The sequence below is a fragment of the Triticum aestivum genome, chromosome 2A (assembly GCF_018294505.1).
Source record: "Triticum aestivum cultivar Chinese Spring chromosome 2A, IWGSC CS RefSeq v2.1, whole genome shotgun sequence".
Lineage (NCBI taxonomy): Eukaryota > Viridiplantae > Streptophyta > Magnoliopsida > Poales > Poaceae > Triticum > Triticum aestivum.
The window spans coordinates 690889088-690896382 of NC_057797.1; the positions used below are offsets into that span (position 1 = coordinate 690889088).

Genomic DNA, 7295 nt, shown 5'->3' on the forward strand with positions numbered 1-7295 from the left:
GAACTTTCCCGATGGCCGAAACTCGACTTCCAATATATAATTCTTTACCTCCGGACCATTCCGGAACTCCTCGTGACGTCCGGGATCTCATCCGGGACTCCGAACAACTTTCGGGTTACTGCATGCTCATATCTCTACAACCCTAGCATCACCGAACCTTAAGTGTGTAGACCCTACGGGTTCGGGAGACATGTAGACATGACCGAGACGGCTCTCCGGCCAATAACCAACAGTGGGATCTGGATACCCATGTTGGCTCCCACATACTCCTCGATGATCTCATCGGATGAACCACGATGTCGAGGATTCAAGCAACCCCGTATACAATTCCCTTTGTCAATCGGTATGTTACTTGCCTGAGATTCGATCGTCGGTATCCCAATACCTCATTCAATCTTGTTACTGGCAAGTCACTTTACTCGTACCGTAATGCATGATCCCATGACCAAACACTTGGTCACTTTGAGCTCATTATGATGATGCATTACCGAGTGGCCCAGAGATACCTCTCCGTCATACGGAGTGACAAATCCCAGTCTCGATCCGTGTCAACCCAACAGACACTTTTGGAGATACCCGTAGTATACCTTTATAGTCACCCAGTTACGTTGTGACGTTTGGTACACCCAAAGCACTCCAACAGTATCTGGGAGTTACACGATCTCATGGTCTAAGGAAAAGATACTTGACATTGGAAAAGCTCTAGCAAACGAACTATACGATCTTGTGCTATGCTTAGGATTGGGTCTTGTCCATCACATCATTCTCCTAATGATGTGATCTTGTTATCAATGACATCCAATGTCCATAGTCAGGAAACCATGACTATCTGTTGATCAACGAGCTAGTCAACTAGAGGCTTACTAGGGACATGTTGGTGTCTATGTATTCACACATGTATTATGATTTCCGGATAACACAATTATAGCATGAATAAAAGACAATTATCATGAACAAGGAAATATAATAATAATCCTTTTATTATTTCCTCTAGGGTGGCGGTGGTCTAGGTCACGACCTGACCTGGATCTCGTCGGGTGGCTATGGGCGCAGATGGCTGGTGGTGCGCGCTGGTGGGCCGGCGGTGGTGGCTGCTCCGGGCAGCGGCGGCTGCTCCAGGTCCGGCCTGGCCAGCACCGCGGGTCCAAGATGACCTGGGCTGCGGGCGCCGCCCTTGCCTCGACCTGTGGCTGGTAGGGTGGCGGCGCAGCTGCGGCGGCCTTGGCGGACATGTTGGCCGGATTCCAGCTTGCTCTGGTGGCTGGACATCGGTGAGCGGCGTGGTTGGACTTCCCGGTGAGCGGTCTTGGTAGTAGGTGGTGGTCTGCGGGGTCCCCTTGCCGGTGGACGAACCTTCGTTGGTGGCCTTGTGCGGATCTGCTTCGACCGTCGTGGTGGGGCGGCACAGCGGGTGTCGGTGGGGAGGTTGGCGGGAGGGATGGGCGACGTCGTCACTCAGGCTGTCTGTAGCCGGCATGAGGTGTGTCGGTCATGGATGCGTCCGCTCCCCTGCTCCCCATTCCCCATCCGTGTGTGTGCGGCGGCAGCTCCGAGAAGTTCAAGGCGGGACGGGGGCTGCGGTTGTGTCGGTTTTGGGTGTCCCCTCGGACCAAAGCTGGTCACTTTGGTTGCTCTTAGGGAGGTCCGTATGTCGGGCGGCGGCCCGGGTGGCGGGAGGCGCGGTGTTCTTGGGTGGAGCATGCGTCTCAGGTGCGGGCAAGCAGCCATGGCCACGCGGGTGGCTTGGTTGTGGGTGGTTGGCAAAGCTAGGGTGCGTTAGAGGGAGGTGAGCGCCGAGGTATATCACCTGTCCGGCCATGTCCTGGCCGACGGTGGAAGCGTCGGTGACGTCGTTCCCTTCCTGAAGGCTTCGTCGCGGCGTTCCCTCTCCCTCCGGCTCCCTCTAGGTGAAAACCTGATCTCTGGATTGGGCGGTGGCGGCTCTATGGTCGTTACCTTCTGGGAGGCACCGCTCTGGAGTCCTGGCTTTGTCGTTGTCCGTTTCACATCTCCATGGTGGTTTGTCATGATGGAGGTCTCCGTTGGTTCCAAGCGGTCTCCTTTGCATATTCGTAGTTAGCTTGGCGGTCGGTGGAGTGGTGTTTCGGTGCCCGACACCTTTGTATCTTGCCTTGGGTTTTGTGTGGTGTGTGTTGGTGGCGTGAGTTTGTATCGTCTCTCGGATGTATTGCGGTTGTGCTTTATAATATAAAGCAAGGGGAAACGCTTTTTTCGTAAATGGATCATCAAACACCGACCAAGTAAACCAAATAAGTACTTGCAGTGCTATTGAAGATGTGTACCGTGCTGAGTGAGGCCAATAAAATAAAGATATCCCTAACAAACAGGATACATGATACAACTGAAGCTCTGAAAACAGAACCCAAACTGAAGGCTAGGCTCATTGACCTCTAAAAGAAAGTTCAATTTAGTCAGAATAATCCTTTGTGTTGATTACTGTGCAATGGCGGAAACGTCTTACCTCGTTAGAGGCGACGGGTTCGTGTTATATAGCAGGGGCACACCTTCCTGATACAGCGCATACATAAGTTGTTGGAGAGATTACAGGAGATTGAGACTTGAAGAACAAGAGATAGAGTTGGTTACAAGGAGATAGAGATAAAGAGAAAATACTACTACCAACCTACCAACCTATACTGATCCTGGACTCCAACAGAAAGATACGCTAGGTGGTGCATGCGCTACACATGTATGACATTTTTGACACCCTCCCTTAATCACAACTTCATCAAGTTGAGATTATGCTTAAAAGCTTCAAAACCCCTTGTTGGCAATGGTTTAGTGAATCCATCTGCAATTTGATCTCTAGAATGCACAAACCGAATGTCAAGTTGTCTTTGAGCAACCTTTCTCGGACAAAGTGAAAATCTATTTCAAAAGTTTTGTTCTTGCATGAAATACATGATTTGCAGACAGATAAGTGGCACCAAGGTTGTCACACCATAGGCATGGAGCTTGCTTACTTTTCACACCAAGTTTCTTGAGCATGGACTGCACCCAAATGATTTCAGTTGTGGCATTTGCTAGTGCTTTATATTCTACTTCTGTACTTGACCTGGATACTGTAGCTTGCTTTCTAGCATGCCAGGAGATCAAGTTAGGCCCAAAAAATATTGCAAAGCCACAAGTTGAACGCCTGTCATCTAGGCATCCTGCCCAGTCAGAGTCAGAAAAAGCACTGGCATGGGTAGAAGATGATCTGCTGAAGTTGAGCCCAATACTCAAAGTATTTTTGACATATCTTACTATACATTTTGCAGCAGTCAAATGAACAGTAGCGGGTGCATGAAGGAACTGACATACTTTGTTGACAGCAAAAGAAATATCAGGTCTGGTTAGAGTAAGGTATTGAAGTGCTCCTACCAAACTTCTGTATTTTGTGCTGTCTTCTTGACTCAGAGGTGTACCTTATGTAAGAGATAACTTTTCTGAGCTGGAGAATGGAGTGGGTGTGGGTTTACAACCTTGCAGGCCAGCATTATTGACTAGGCCAGTAGCATATTTTTCTTGAGAGGGATGAAGTCCATCCTTGTGCTTCTTTACCTCAATTCCAAGAAAATAATGCAAGTCTCCAAGGTCCTTTAGAGCAAAATCTGCCCCAAGTCTTTCAACAGTCCTGTGATTGCTTCATCAAATGAACTTGTCACAATAATATCATCAACATATATGAGGACAAATATGCATGTGTTGGACTTGTTGTAAATAAACAATGAGGTGTCAGACTTGGAAGGAATAAAGCCAAGTGTTTGCATTTTATGACAGAGACGAGAATACCAAGCCCTTGGAGCTTGCTTTAGACCATATAGTGCCTTATCAAGTTTGCACACGTAAGAGGGAGCACTTTTACTTTCAAACCCAGGAGGTTGTTTCATGTACACTTCCTCTTCCAGAACACCGTGAAGGAACGCGTTCTGTACGTCTAGCTGTCTGAGACTCCAGCCCCTGGAAATAGCAATAGACAAGACAAGGCGAATAGTTGCAGCTTTTACAACAGGACTAAATGTGTCCTCATAGTCTATACCATATCGTTGTTTGAAGCCTTTTGCAACAAGTCTAGCCTTGTATCGATCAATAGTTCCATCAGACTTTCATTTAATCCGAAATACCCACTTGCAATCAATCAAGTTTCTACCTTGCTGTGGAGGAACTAAATGCCATGTCTTATTTTTCTTTAGTGCCATAAATTCTTCATTCATTGCTTTTTGCCACCGTTCATCACCAAGAGCTTCTTCAAGTGTGTTTGGTTCACCAAGTTCACTTGTAGAACAAATCATACCGTATTTGGTTATATGCTTGTAATTGACAGGTTGTATTACCCCTTTTTGAAGTCTTGTACGACGTGGTGATGAGGTGATTTGCGGTGTAGCCACAGAGGATCCTGCAGGCTGAAGAGGAGTCACCGTTTCCGATCCCGAGAGGGATTCGCTGGCCGCTTCAGTCGAATCTGCGAGGTTTGGATCTTCTGTGGCAGGTGGTGTCGATGGATCCGCAGCAGCATCCGCAGAAGATCGCAACGGAGAGGGCAGCTCATCATTGCCGCGATCAGCCTCGGATCATGCGCGTCATGATGGCGTATCCGCCTTGGATCGCGTGTGTCGGGTGACTGGGTCCAGCACCAGGGTGCTGCTCCTGCTCTTGGCCCCACTCCTGTCGGGCGGACCGGGACGCGCCGCGTGTAGTGCTGTGGATGGATGCCGAACCGTGCGCCGCCCAGGCCAACCGTGAGGGGCCGCATGTCAGGCGGGGATTGGCGCGGAGGTGGAGACACACCTCGGCCAGTGGAAGGCGACCGTGTGGCATGCCTGGAGCAAGCAGAGCAGAGTGGGGTCCTGGCACGCTTGATGCGTCTGCGCCTGCGGATCCCGAGGGAGATCCGATATGCTGCTGCTGAACGGATCCCGAGGAGGATCTGCCTCCCGTCTCGTGACACATAAAATGTCGCCCTGATGAGGCGTTTTTTCACCGTTTTCTTCACCACTTGCGTCATTTTCTCCTGTTTCATCACAAAACTCAAGTGTGCCATTAGTAAGAGGATGTGTCAACAGTTGATCATCATTGTTTAGTCCCCCTTGATCAAGGCCGGAGAGATGAGGAGGTAGGAGGAGAATTTCCTTATGAAGAAGGGCGCCGACATTTGGGTGGAGATCTGCAAAGGGAAACTTTGTTTCATCAAACACGACATCCCCGGAGATATAGACGCAACTAGTGGAGACATCGAGGCATTTGACACCTTTGTGTTGGGCGCTATATCCTAGAAAAACACACTGTTTTGAACGAAACATAAGCTTGCATTTGTTGTATGGGCGAAGATTGGGCCAACATGCACACACAAAGACTCGAAGAGATTTGTAGTCGGGTTTAGTCTGGAGGAGTCGTTCTAGTGGAGTTTCATTATTGATGACACGACTACGAAGCATGTTGATTATATGGACGGCGGTGAGAAAGGCCTCATCCCAAAACTTGAGGGGCATGGATGCGCCATCTAGGAGGGCTTACCCAACCTCAACTATATGTTTGTGCTTGCGTTCAGCAGAGCCATTTTGTTGATGAGCATGTGGGCATGACACATGGTGTGATATGCCAAGGGTTTGAAAGAAGGAGTTTAATTTTTTGTACTCCCCCCTAATCAGATTGTACTGCCATGATCTTTCTATCGAATTTTCATTCAACTAGAGCTTGGAATTTTTGGAAAACTTGAAAGACATCAGACCTTTTCTTAAGAAGACAGATCCAAGAAAATTTACTTTAGTCATCTATGAAGCTCACATAATAAGTGTGTCTACCAACAGAACTAGGGGCAGGACCCCAAACATCGGAGAAGATTAATTGCAAAGGTTTTGTAGAAACACTAGTAGATATTGGATACGGCAATTGATGGCTTTTAGCTCGTTGACAAGAATCACAAATGGTTTCAAGATCACACTCACCAACATACAGGAGCTCATTTTTCCTAAGTAATTTTTCAACTAAAGAGAAAGCAGCATGTCCTAATCGATCGTGCCACCATGTTGACGAGAGTTTGGCAACACCATAGGCTTGTTTATTAAATCTTCTATGCTCCGGAAGCAACGGGTAGAGCCCTCGAACACATCTACCTCGATAGAGGATTTTGTTTGTTGCCTGATCCTTGATCAAGAAAAAATAAGGATGAAACTCAAGAAAGACATGGTTGTCAATGGCAATTCTATGAACAGAAAGAAGATTCTTATCGGCACTAGGGACATGAAAAATTTTCTTTCGATGAATTTTACGATGAGGGGTACTAAAAATGAGTGACCAACGTGATTGATCCTCATACCTTCACCGTTGGCAGTGTAGATTTGATCTTTGCCACGGTATTTTTCCTTCATAGTGACCTTCTCGAGCTCGTTGGTGATGTGATTGGTGGCGCCACTGTCGAAATACTACTTCGTGTCAACACCGTAGGAGCCATCCGCAGCCGCAGCAACTTTGTCGTCGTCTTGGGAGGAGTCATCATCTTCCTCATAGCGGTACCAGCAGTCTTTTGTCGTGTGTCCGAGCTTGCCACAGATCTGATAGCGGGGCGCGTTCGGGCGAGACCTGTTGGAGCCGCCGCCACGGCGAGGCTTGGAGTTCGTGGAGCGGCCGTTGCAGGAGTTGGAGGAGCCAACACCGTTTTTTTTGCCTCCTGACCGCCCCTTGTTGCGGGGAGATCCATGCGAGCGAGGGCCGCCGCCACAACCGCGAGAGGCAGCGTTGGCAGAGGACTTGAAGCTGCCGGAAGAGCCATGGAATTGGGCCATGCGCTGATCGAAGTTACTCAGCATGGCATAGAGCTCGTCGAGGGTGATAGCCGTGACGTGGGCGTGGAGGGTAGAGACGAGCGGCTGGTAGTCGACGTCCAGCCCGTGGAGTATCTATGAGATCAACTCATCATCCTGGATAGGCTTGCTGGCGGCAGCGAGTTCATCAGCGAGGCCTGATACGTCTCCAACGTATCTATAATTTTTGATTGCTCCATGCTATATTATCTACTGTTTTGGACTATATTAGGCTTTATTTTCCACTTTTATATTACTTTTGGGACTAACTTATTAACCGGAGGCCCAGCCCAGAATTGCTGTTTTTTGCCTATTTCAGTGTTTCGAAGAAACAAAATATCAAACGAAGTCCAAACGGAATGAAACCTTCGGGAACATGATTTTCTCATCAGATAAGATCCACGAGACTTGGACCCTCCATCAAGAAAGCCACGAGGCGATCACGAGGGTGGAGGGCGCGCCCCCTGCCTCGTGGGCCCCTCGAAGCTCCAC

The 7295-nt window shown here is 48.7% G+C and overlaps 1 pseudogene; it reads right to left on the minus strand.

Annotated features, from left to right (window-relative positions):
• Positions 1-6790: 6790 nt before the first annotated feature.
• LOC123038496 (uncharacterized) lies at positions 6791-6929 on the minus strand (annotated as a pseudogene).
• Between the last annotated feature and the right edge of the window lie 366 nt (positions 6930-7295).